The sequence below is a fragment of the Amphibalanus amphitrite genome, unplaced genomic scaffold (assembly GCF_019059575.1).
Source record: "Amphibalanus amphitrite isolate SeventyFive unplaced genomic scaffold, NRLGWU_Aamphi_draft 001149F_arrow, whole genome shotgun sequence".
NCBI lineage: Eukaryota > Metazoa > Arthropoda > Thecostraca > Balanomorpha > Balanidae > Amphibalanus > Amphibalanus amphitrite.
In genome coordinates, this window is record NW_024882643.1 from 543 (window position 1) to 12,150 (window position 11,608).

Sequence of the window (11,608 nt, forward strand, 5' to 3'; positions counted from 1 at the left end):
TGATGATCAGTTGCATACAGTGGACAAAGAAGGTAACACACCGATCGAATCAATGAACATACGTGTCGACAAACGGTATCAATGATGGTCTTATAGCAGCACATCCGTGTATGTGTGTATTGCTAGGTATATGGACGGGATCTGGTGGTTATACTCGCGTACAAAAACTGCAACTATACGTGGGTACCGTCTGTGCTGAGTATGTATCTATTTTCTGTCCGTTGTCCGCCTTTACCTGTGCAGTGTGTGTGTGGGTTGTGTGTAACTGTCTTTAGTTAATGATCTGCATATGCCATCGACTCACCAGTCGATGGTGAGTCGGTCACACCAGTCCAAGTCTCCATCTGAGATCATGTCTGTGTAAGACCACATTTCGCTGGTCTGTGAACGTACAGGAATTTTCACGGCTGTCTGCCTCTGAGTGTGTGTCTGACCACGACTTACCGTGCAAGTCGGGCTCGTCGGTCCGACCTGCTCGGTCTGATCACGACTTACCGAGTGTGTCTGATCACGACTTACCGAGTGTGTCTGACCACGACTTACCGAGCAGGTCGGGCTCGTCGGCGGTGGTATACTCTCTGAACCACTGCAGGCACAGTTTCTCCGAGAAGGCCGCCGGCCGGCGGGCGTGGTGACCGCTGTGATGACTGCTGTGGTGGCTGCTGTGGTGGCTGGCGTGGTGGCTGCTGAGGGGATGAGACGGACGATTAGTGTCACGGGCAGCACCACAGAGTCACAGACACCCCACCGGTCAGACCCATAGCCAACCAGCCGGCTGGTGACACAGATACAGACAGACGGACCGACGGATGGACAGTGTCGTCAGCGCTGTTCCAATGTCACAAACAATGCCAGAAAAAGGAATAAATTATCAGAGAATGCTTAAAAACAAACGGGGACAGACAGCACATTTCTGATGTAGGTGTTGTTTCATGTTCATCGGCTATAATGACGCATACCTACGTAACGGTGTGCACTGCGACCGCCGCCTGGCGACATTAACGTTTGGGCATAGCCGCACAGGCTCGGGTTAAAATTTGATCAGTATTCAGTCCTTTACATAAGGTGACGCAAAAGGTATTGCCGACCGGAAAACGAAAGAGGGTTGGGTGCGGCATATTATTCTATTACATTCGCCATCTCCTTAGTCCCTTATAAAGTCATGCCATCTGTGCGACGGCCATTCAATGTACCATCTGTTCGCTCGGAGCCCGGCTCCACCGCACCCAAAGGCGCCGCCCAGTCACCCGAGACTGACCGGGCGACCGACCCAGCACCCGTGGTGGCTGGCTCAGCCCCAGAAAACTGAGCGGCTTCCCCAGTCCAATAAAACTGGGCGGCTGGCCCAGCCCTGTTCTTTGAGAACGGCTGAAGAAGCCCAGCTCCTGCATGAACCGACAGGCGCGGCTGGCCAAGCCCCGCTCCTGAGTAGATCTAGCTCAGGCCCGTTCCCGCGTGAACACAACAGCTAGTCTAGCCTCGCTACCCCACAAGTTGGCAGTTCATGCGAACCTGGTTTGTACTTGACACTCAACCCTATTTCAGTGACAGACATCTGAGCCTTACAATGATTAACCAATTGTCCTATTCCTTCCAGTTTAGGTAACTATCTTTTGGGGCACACACATGGATCAAATAAATTTATTTCGAATGTCTTGCATGGATGGATTGACGAGGCAACAGCCTGCGATCAGCAGAGCTCCTGACACAGGCCCAGACCTCCACTGTTTGGACAGGAAATTCCGTGTTGTTGGAAGGACTTCAAAGCAAAGTTTAGCGGGCCCACATAGCCCGACACAATTTCACCGACTTCGACTGACTGAGGCTGCTCCAAGCAACTGAAGACCATCACAGACAGGTGCATCCTATGTCGAACATCGGGGCGATTCGAATCCGGACTATCACCACCGGGAGCCCTATACTCTTCCATCTGAGCAGCATGGTGGAAATTAATTCACGAAAAAGGATAAATGCATACACAGACTCGACAATCGCCACCCAGCTGAGCCCACGTACTGACCTCCACTGGTGGTAGGGGTTGGAGCGGTGCCTCTTGGTGACCGGCCGCATCAGCGCCTCCTGCGCCTCCTCCGGCCGCTTCCTGCCCCGAGGCATCGTCCCCTCCTGACCTTGATCCCGAAGGCTCTGCATGAGGGTCACAGTCAACATCAGATTCATTCCATGCTATGGTGTGGGAAGAGGCAAGCTGAACTCGTCCCTCATGGGGAAGGCTTTAAAAGAGGGGAAGTTCTCCTGCACATTGAGTCAAAAGGTTTGTGGCATTGATTATGAGTAAAGGTAGGGTCCTCAACGTAACAATGAATGATAAGTTCTAAGATTTTTGCACCAAAAGCAAAATCACAATCAATATCAGTTATCTTAATCAAATTTCCCCTTTGGTTAAATATAACTTTCCTTTAATAGTGGTATTTTGGTTTTTAGGCACAATATGAGGACTACACTTACATAGATCATTATTGCCAGCTCTGAACTAAAAATGTTCGCCTTAATCCGAGCACCTATGGGGGAGGGTCGAACGGACCCCCCTCCCCTCCAGGTTTTTCCCGAGCAGCTCGAGCAAAAAGCGGCCAATCTCGACAAAACTTCCATTACCCTCGAGTTCATCAATTTTATGACTACCCTAAAAATTTCTTGCCCCTGACCCCAATGACTGCCTGTGAACTATTTTTCGAGACCATGTTTGGCCGGAATCGTGATTCGGCGTATGTCGGCTCACGTTATCCGTGCGTTTCCTTTGTTGTTGTTGTAAACCTTCAAACATATGTATGATGTTGGTCCTATGCATTATGGTGGGCGGCAAGGTCACGTGAAGGTCAGGTCAAGGTCATTGACCTTTGATGACCTTGGCTCACTTTTTCGAGCCTTACATGTTTCTAAGGTAGTTTTTGGAGCTGATTTTAAAATCATCACCCATTTGAACAATATGAGGTAGTTTTGATGCATTCATAACATGTTACGAAGCTGTCAGTGGTAGTTGACACTTGACACCTACTAGGAATAGCCGGCACGATGCTTACTGATTAACCTGACCTGACCTGACCCGACCAGGCCTAAATACATGAAGACATCATTTGTGATCAAAACTCACATAATTTTCGTGATCAGATCAGCACGCCGAAAAACATAACAACCTCACTTTACGGAGCTCTAGCAGTCCCAATTTTCCGACTTTTGAGTGATTGACCCTGGAAGGTCAACCAATGACCTATGACCTCAAAATTAGGCATCATCGGCTTCCTCTCGTCACGGGTAACACACTCGTTCTTTTTGCGAAGCTCTAGCTCGATCAGGGGTCGAACGGCAAGGAGGGTCCAATGAACCTCCACCTCCCCCTATTTATTAGCAGCTGCAAAACACTAACACAGGCGAGGGTTAAATTGATTAAATACCAGCTTACATGTTATGTCCAGAAATGTTTATGAGAAATGTTGTGCTTTTATATTGTTGAATAATAACAAGAATCATAGGTTCATCTTATTGTACATAATTTAGCTCTGCACACAACTTTCAACAGCTGAACATTGCTACTCACCAAGGACTTAAAAGAAGAATTGAGATAGTGAGGTTCCAGGACAATTCTGAAACTTGACTTAGATCAGCTCAGCTTGCATCTGCGTCACAGGATTTGCAATAAGCATCTGAAAGGTCATCAGTTTATAAGTTCATAAAGCATTATCACAAGCTGTTCATGACAGAAACTAAGAAATCACATTCCATGCAAATTTGTTAAGCATTGGACACATTTAGATGTCATAGGCAGTTCATGTCAATAACTCAAAAAATTGTTTTGTGAGGTTTGCCAGAAACAGTTGAAGTTGCTTGCATGCTCAGTGTAAACCTTGATTAATTAGGTTAGGTAGGTACCTAGGCATCCTAATCTGGGATCCACCCATGTCCTCAGTGGAAATTGTCAATTGAAAATTGTAATACCCAATGAGAAGTACGATCCCCATAAAAAAGAAATTTAAGACATATTGAGCTCTTACAATCCTTTTCAATCCATTTACATTTGATGTACCTACTTTTGGACAGTTCCATCTCTTAAGTTATTTGACTGCAATTTATACCTTAACTGACAATTTATACTAATGGTAATGGTTTGCAAGCATAATGGGATATGTGTTGAACCATAGATAACATGAATCATAAAATATGGATTAATGGTGAGTTTATCTTGCCAGTCTTGCAAATTACCAGTAAAAATGATTGGTAATGTCAGCCTTACAGTAACAATACTTCTAGTAAGAATAAATAACAACCTTTTGCTCATAACTTCCTTTAATTATGAGCAAAAGGTTAATGTTCATTTTAACAGAAAGTGTATTCATAATCATGCAAAAGAAACATTTCATGCCATTCAAAAAATTTCAATAAGTGCAATATCATAAACCCAATGCTGATGCAATTTTGAAGTGGAACATTCCTATCAATCTGCACAAGATGATCTCAAAATAAGCAAACGTTGACTATACCTAGAAGGATTTTTTAAATTTGTGTGATCACTTTAAGTGCACAAATAAGTACCGTAAAACGGGGTGTTAAGGGACAGTTTTGAGGTGTTTTGTTATATAACTCAAGAAGGGTTGGAGATAAAAGCATCAAATTGTCAGTACTTTATGTGGAATTCGGTGCTTTACATGCCTGCCACATTAAAGTTTTTAAGATTTATACCTGCATATTATTTTTTATTATTTTTCATCACTGTCCCTTAGCACCCCAATGTGGGGTGTTAAGGGACACCTATATTATTCCAAGAAATGGTCATGAAATGCCCACAATTGGGGTGTGGAAGGGCACATAATTTATTTATTGAAATGTTCTGCATATTCTGTCACAAAACAAGTCAGGTTCATTCACCACTAATGACCTTTTTAGCCAATTACGTGTAATGCAGTTAACGCTTGTGGAAAATGTGCTAATTATAAGGTAAACAGAACCAAAAAGTAATCTTCTGTCATCAGTAAAAACCCATGTTGAAGCTAGTCACTTGTCATTATGTTGCCCTCTTTGTTATAGCCTTTTTATGATGACATCACATTTACCTACATCAGTCTCCATTGACCCATCATTGTAAAAGAGAGTGTTGAGATGTTTTGTTACATAACTTAACCCTCGCCGGCCGAAGGGGGGGCGGGTGCCGCCCCCCCCCCCATAGGGTTTTTTCGCGATAGCTCCGAACACGCTGGCGACAGAGAGCTGAAACTTGGCATACCTGACCTTTGATCCAAGCCGCATCTTTTGACACCAACCGCAATTTTGGGTCAGGTCAGGTCACTGACCTATGACGTCATAAGTGAACCTCTGCACGGTCTTCAGATGTCGCAACTTCGCAACGCCCTCACTGCCAGTGGAGATGTCACAGGGAAATGAAACTTGCAGGATCTAGTATCCATTATGAGTCCCACAACTTGTATATCTCGGATTTTTCCTAAAGGTCATATGAGGTCAGGTCATTTTCGTGACCTCCCCATTATAAGTCAATGGGGAAAAATGAAAACTGCTATTCTGGCGCCGGGAACGATCTCCAACTATCTCAAGCACACAGAATCGTGATTTTATGCACTCCTTGCAAGGTTAGATGCGTCACTTTTGCAATGTTGACCTTGCGTGACGTCATTTATGACGTCATCAAGGTCATATTAGTTTTTCGTCAATAACTCTTGATCAAATTGAGCTAGCGAGTCGGGAAAGCCACCAATGGACTCAGGAAGACCTGCCGAATCGAATGATATGCGACATGACCTCTTTCGACCAACTTCGTGACCTGGGGGTGCTGACCTGACCTTGACCTGAGGTCAACACCCCAAGTTGACCTGACCCGGACAAAAAGTATATCATTCGACGCGCCTGAGCGAGACGAACACGATGCTGCCAAAATCGGCGCTCTGCGGCCGTTTTTTGCGAAGTTATTCACCAAAAACTGAACCGTACCTTGGGGCACTTGACCTGACCTCAGAGGTCACCGGTTGACCTAGGACCTTAAAATCGGGTACCAATCTCTGCGTCTCGTAACGGCGCACACGCTCGTTTTTTCCGCGACGCGCTAGCTCCACCAGGAGCGAAACGGCGAGGGGGGGGGTCGTACCCGCCCCCCCCCCCCCTCGGCCGGCGCGTATGTAGAAAACCAATAGGTCCGGCGAGGGTTAAGATGTGTTAGAGATAAAAGCATGAACTTGCCAGCATTTTATGTGGAATGTGGTGTTTTCCATGCCTACTGAAAGAAAACTTAATGAAATTATATTTAGATATTATTTTTTATTTTTTCTTCCCTGTCCCTTAGCACCCCACATCCACCTCAAAATATGCATGTATCCGGAAAAGAGGAAGAGGATGATGAATGAATGGGTGGATTTGCACAAGTTTTTCAGGAAACATGTGCAATACATGTAACAATACACCTATGCATTCATTTTCCCTGTACACCCACTAGTTTATGTGGTACACACAGAGTTTTGGAGATGTTTCAATTTTGTGAAAATGTAGCATGATTTTCAAATCCATTTTTGAACCAAATCACTTGCATGAAAAACCATACCATTTTGTCCTATGGTCAAGAGCAAAACAGTGTCAACTACCACACTGAAGTTTTTATTGAACCTTCTCAAATTAGAAAGTTAATATGACTCAAAGTTTTGGTAAATATTTACATAAAGTCCGATCCATATTTCAAGCATAAATTTTGCATATTCTTACGTTATTTGACATCCTGAATGTGGATATGATGCTTACATGCGGCGGAAAACAGTGCTACCATATTAAAAATATTTGCTACCATATTTGGGGAAATGTTGGGAACCGGGGTTTTTGGGTGGGGGAGGAAATACAATGCCGTAAGAATGGTTATGAAAGTTGGGGGAAACTGTTGGGAACCGGGGTTTTTGGGTGGGGGAGGGGGAATCGGGGTTTATGGGTGGGGAGAGAAACCCCGGTTCCCAACAGTTTTCTCCAACTTTCATGACCATTCTTACGGCATTGTATTCCCTCCCCGACCCAAAAACCCCGGTTCCCAACATTTCCCCAAATACGGTAGCAAATATTTTTTATATGGTAGAACTGTTTTACGTCGCATGTAAGCATCTTATCTACATTCAGGATGTCAAATAACGTAAGAATATGCAAAATTTATGCTTGAAAAGTGGATCGGACAGATGAAATTTACTTACCTCTAAGCTAGTTCACCGTGGTTTCGAAAAATACGCTGGACGCGTTCCTCGTTGCGGTACGCAACTGAAACTAGTTCGTATTCCTCCCACTTGCACCCGGAGCACAACGAACCACCCGGCACGGAAGCCATGATCCAACTAACAGACTGGCGGGAAAGCGGAAAGCACCGGAAAGCACCTGCTAAAACTGGTTCAAACCAGTTTGCTCAAACGGAAACGGAAGTTTCTGCTCTAAATTGCAGGTACGAATGGAAAGAAGTTTACGTAAGGTCATAGCTATTAGGCATATTTGATAGAAAAGATATCATAATTATATTATTTGAACATAAAAAATGAAAATAAATCATCAAAAAGCAATTTAAATGTAAAAAGCATTACTTCTTCTCTATTTAAATTGTTTGATGAAAGTGACGTCAAAATAACAAAACACGAAAAAAAATGTTTTAAAAAATTGGAGTTTTGTTGGGTAGGATAGGAAAAAACACGACAAAAATTGTCACAACCTAATCTAACCTGACCTAACCTGACCTACTGATTTTTGCCTACCCGGGGATAAGGAAACAGTGGCTCGCATGAATAGATTGCAAGCAATGGTAAGTCAAATATTTTTAGGTTAAGTGGTTGTGCATCAGGCCTCAGGCCTTCGGCCTGAGGCCAGATACACAACCACTTAACCTAAAAATATTTGACTTACCATTGCCTGTAATCTCTCCTAAGGCATTGCCTTCGGCACTGCACCGCTTCGCCACGATCATTTTCATGACGTCACTTTCATAATGAGATTGAATAGCGTAATGTTTTCACTCAACCTTGGAGTTTATTCATTCGATCCATCTCACGTGGCGCAAACGGCTGGTGGAGTGCGTTGACGGCGGGTGTCGTGGGATGGTGGCCGGCGGCGACGGTAAATATTGCGCAGTTGCTTTAAAACTTGGTTGCGCCATGAATAACTATCAGATATGGAATCAGGAGCTCAAAATTCATCGAGTGGTGTGGTTTTTATAATCACCTTGTTGATCGGACCGTATGTATATAAATACCAAAGTTTTTCCCTTGCAGCTGTCCCTTAACACCCCACTGTCCCTTAACACCCCATTTTACGGTAATGCATGAGTTGAGCTATTGCAACGAATATGGAGTCAAAAGAAAAATCAAGATTAAGATAAACTTTTCAGCTGGCCAGTGCTATAGCTATTAGCTATGGAGGTTTCACATGTAGGTACTTTTTGTTAGAGCACTTTTAACAATTAAGCAGGCTTAAAAAAAGAACTTTAAGTAGAAACTTGGTAAGTTCCTCTTTTTGCCCAACAGGTGAGTTGAACAGGTGAGTTGCACCCTCAGAAAACTGGACAAATGGGCAAAATAAGAACATGAAATGGAAGAATACACCCTTCTAAGCTTCAGGAACTTGTTGACTGAAATTGCTAATCTAAACCTTGCTTGATAGGTCAGGGCACTGAAACTTTAAAAAGGCAGTAAATAATCATAGCTTGAACTTTGCAGCTTACACTGTTAACCATGCAACTGTCATATTCTTTTTTGTTTTGAATCTAACCATGCATGATGCAACTGTTCTTAGCTGACAAACTAGATACCTACATACTTACCTCTGTAATAATACCTACTTACCTACCGACCTCTACCATGCCTTGCGCTTTTCCGCAATGGATCAAACTAAGGCTACAATTTGTGTTAGATTGTAGTCGTGGGTTAGGTAGGATGATAAGCTTATGATTTTATCGATTTCGTGTAGTCTGGTAAAACAACCACAGAAAAATCTGTCTTGAAAGATAATGCGAGTGCGATTTGTTCCGGAATCGGTTTAGCTTCATCGCAAGCCTTCTAACTTCTATTCTATCCTGATCCAATTATGCAACATCAATATCATATAGGAGGCACCAAACATACAAAATCTACATCAGCCCACCCTCTTTGACATTCACCGCCCATATATGATGAATGTCAGTGGATTCAACAAATAAAATACGAGCCAATACGAACCAGTAGGGGTTACACGATCCGAAACGCACCGGAAACTTGAGAAAAACAAAACACTGAAGAAAACCAAGGAACGAAAAACTAGAAGTGCTTCTATTCTTTCAGAGATGTATTAACTTATGACGTCATAAAACCAAACTAAGCTTGAAAGTGAAACGAACATAGGAAACGAATCTTGGGCGAGACCGACGAGACGACCAAGGGCGAGAACTTTTAAGATGAGAATTGAGATATGCAGAAGATTGACTTATTCCTGGCATCCTAACAGACAAATTGAGCTTAACCCTCGCCGCTGAGGGGGGGGGGGGCGGGTGCCGCCCCCCCCTCATAGGGTTTTTTCGCGATAGCTCCGAACACGCTGGCATAGGCGTAGGAACGTTTGCGAAAGTGGGGGGGCCAGGCTCCCAGAGGTCTAAAACCCAACCTACCCCCAAAATCCAATTTCTCCTCGGATTTCGGCCACTTTGTTTTCGCAAACATGCTCAGAGGTAAAAAAAAAATCGAGACAAAACCAAAAATAAAAGTAGGTAAATTTCAGGGAGAGACCCGTCCATAAACTCAAACTGATTGACGCGTTCCCCTGTCCTCCGCAGCCGTTGGCACCCATGCAAATTCCAGAGGCATCCAGCAGCTTTTTCATTAAGAGCAAGCGTGAAATGTGCAAAGCGAGTCTTTTCAATATACCTACAAAAATCAGCATGAATGGCCCAGCTAGGCTCAGCCAGGCCTGTAACGTTTTTAAGAGGTTTTATATTAGCGACCACTGCAACTGGGCTGATTTACTGTCAGAGGCCGGTGTGGGACTTTTAGAGGCCGGTCTGGGCTCCAGAGGCCGTTTAACACTCGCCGGCCCGGACCTATAAGTTTTCTACATACGCGCCAGCCGAGGGGGCGGGGAGCAGGTACGACCCCCCTCGCCGTTTCGCCCCAGGTGGAGCTAGCGCGTCGCGGAAAAAACGAGCTTGTGCGCCGTTACGAGACGCAGAGATCGATACCCGATTTTAAGGTCCTAGGTCAACCGTTGACCTGAGGTCAAGTCAAGTGCCTCAAGGCACAGTTCCATTTTTGGTGAATAACTTCGCAAAAAACGGCCACAGAGCCGCGATTTTGCCAGCATCGTGTTAGCCTCTCTCAGGCGCGTCGAATGATATACTTTTTGTTTGGGTGAGGTAAACTTAGAGTGTTGACCTCGGGTCACGGTCAGGTCAGCGCCCTCAGGTCACGAAATTGGTCGAATGAGGTCTTGTCTCATATCCTTCGATTCGGAAGGTCTTCCTGAGTCCATTGGTGGCTTTCCCGACTCGCTAGCTCAATTCGATCGGTAGTTATTGACGAAAAACTAATATGACCCTTATAACGTCATAAATGACGTCGCGCAAGGTCAACATTGCAAAAGTGACGCATCGAACCTTGTGTTGTGGATCAGCTGCCGCTGTTGACGATCGGCCGTCGCGCGCCGATCCGGTGACCCAGTTTTGTCGATCAGCTGATCGTAATTTGTCGGCCGGCCGCCAGAGGCGCTGTTTGTCCTCTCGCGACGGACCTGTGTGGCGGCGGGCGGCCGGCTTGTGTGGCCGAGAGTTTTGAGCATTAGTAAGCGGTTACAGTGCTACCTTCGTGTTTAAATTAAGTTCAATAAAGTTCAAGTAATCGTAACATTCAGCGGTGGGATTATAACCGGCGCCGCGTGCCGCAGTCGGCGTGAGCGAAACCGATCAGTGTGCCGAAGATCATCGAAGATGGCGTCAGCCGGCAGCGGGAAGAGCGTTAGCCGGACGTGACGTCACAGGGAAGCTTCGGGACTATTCCGCGGGTGGCGCCACCGGTCAGGTGTGTCATGGCGGCGCCCAGTGTGATGATGTAAACAAACTGAGTGAACGGATACCGGACGGATAATCTGTGTGATACGGGACCGGTGATGGATAACTCGGTGGACACGAGTGCCGGGGCGACTGGGGCACTGAGCCTGCCCCTCCCCGTGTTCGAGTACGCCGAACCACGGCGTTTCTTCAAGCAGTTTCGGCGTTATGCGAGCTTGAAAAACCTGTCGGGCGTGGTGGCCCTGGACTTGATCTGTTATGCCCTTGGCTCGTGCAGGCGGGCGGCCTGGGTGGCCGACCGGGTTGAGGCAGAAGTACAGGCTGCTGAACGGGATGCTACAGTCAGTGCTGCTGAACAAAAGGTGCTGCATCTCCTGACGCCGGAGGTGATGAAGGGGCAGATCCTTCAAGGGCTGGACCAGCGTCGTCTGCAGCCAGGCGAGACTCCGCGGGAGTACGTAGAGGCGCTGAAGAGTCAGATTCAGCAGGTCATGCCAGAGCTGACAGCCGAGTCTCTGGACCGCATGACCATCGTACAGGCGATTAAGGGTGCGCCAGAGGTCTGGTCGCACAAGCTGGGAGAGGGCGACCTGTCCTCGCTGGACC

At 45.8% G+C, this 11,608-nt stretch overlaps 1 long non-coding RNA gene across 2 annotated transcripts; it reads right to left on the reverse strand.

The window, feature by feature from the left end:
* Positions 1–548: 548 nt before the first annotated feature.
* LOC122370609 lies at positions 549–9,277 on the reverse strand. Of its 2 annotated transcripts, none has more exons than XR_006254582.1 (4): positions 9,215–9,277; positions 3,554–3,659; positions 2,021–2,145; positions 549–686 (listed from the first exon to the last, which is right to left on the reverse strand). It is a non-coding gene; the product is annotated as an uncharacterized LOC122370609 (long non-coding RNA). The 2 variants fall into 2 exon arrangements; XR_006254581.1 differs by having other exon boundaries at positions 9,186–9,216.
* Between the last annotated feature and the right edge of the window lie 2,331 nt (positions 9,278–11,608).